Source organism: Muntiacus reevesi, chromosome 10 (assembly GCF_963930625.1).
Source record: "Muntiacus reevesi chromosome 10, mMunRee1.1, whole genome shotgun sequence".
Taxonomy (NCBI): Eukaryota; Metazoa; Chordata; class Mammalia; order Artiodactyla; family Cervidae; genus Muntiacus; species Muntiacus reevesi.
Genome location: NC_089258.1, coordinates 11,131,923 through 11,132,877, shown reverse-complemented (window position 1 = coordinate 11,132,877; position 955 = coordinate 11,131,923). Strand labels below are relative to the sequence as shown.

General features: G+C 37.6%; 1 pseudogene; it reads right to left on the bottom strand.

The window, feature by feature from the left end:
* Window positions 1-319: 319 nt before the first annotated feature.
* LOC136176888 (large ribosomal subunit protein eL31-like) lies at window positions 320-721 on the bottom strand (annotated as a pseudogene).
* Between the last annotated feature and the right edge of the window lie 234 nt (window positions 722-955).

Below are 955 nucleotides of genomic sequence, written 5' to 3'. Positions count from 1 at the left end.
ATGGCAGCCCACTCCAGTATTCTTGCCTGGAGAATCCCATGGACAGAGGAGCCTGACGGGCCATGGTCCATGGGGTCACAGAGGGTTGGACTCGTCTGAAGTGACTAAGAAGCAGCAGCATGCTTTGTATGAATCCAGTTCTTTGAAGTGGACTGAGATCTTTCATGGCCCAGCAGCTGATCTATCTCAAAATATTCCACATATACTTGGAAAATATGTGAATTCCACAGTTGGTGTGTGTAGTGTTCTATAAATATCAGTGAAGTTAAATTGGCTAATAATCTTATTCAAGTCTTTATATATTTATTAATTTTTGTGGTTATACAACTTTATTTGACAGTAACAGTTGGTTCTCATCCATATTCACTGCCTGTAGTGTTTTGAAAGTGATGACAGGTATGTAGGCAATCAACGTATAGAGCTTGTTTGGTGAATCTTCATCTACATTACATTTTCTGGACAATCACACACCAATATGAGATGGGATAGTCCTTATTCCCTTGGCCCAGATAGCTTTATTAAGTCTGGTGTCAGTGTGTACATCTGGAGTTCCTATCTCCTTCATGGCAAATTTCCGGATTTCTTTGAGTGCTTGAGGGGAACACTTCTTGAAACTCATTTCATAGATGTGGTTGTGAATGTTGATAGTGTATTCTCTGGTCACCACAATGCTAATGGTGAACCAGCCCTTCTTCTTTCCACCTTTCTTTGAGGGAGCCATTCTTCTGAGCTCTTATTGGAAAGCATTTTAAAATATATTTGTTTTAATCAAGTACTGGAATAGGAAAGTTAAAATCTCCATTTTTAATTAGAACTTGTCTCTTTCCAGATTAGCTCTGTCAGTTTTTTTGCACTGAGTATATTGAAGCTTTGTATTAGATGAAAACACATTTAGGATTGTTATTTTTTCTTAATAAATTGCTATTGCATCATTATGAAATGCCTGTCTTTAGTT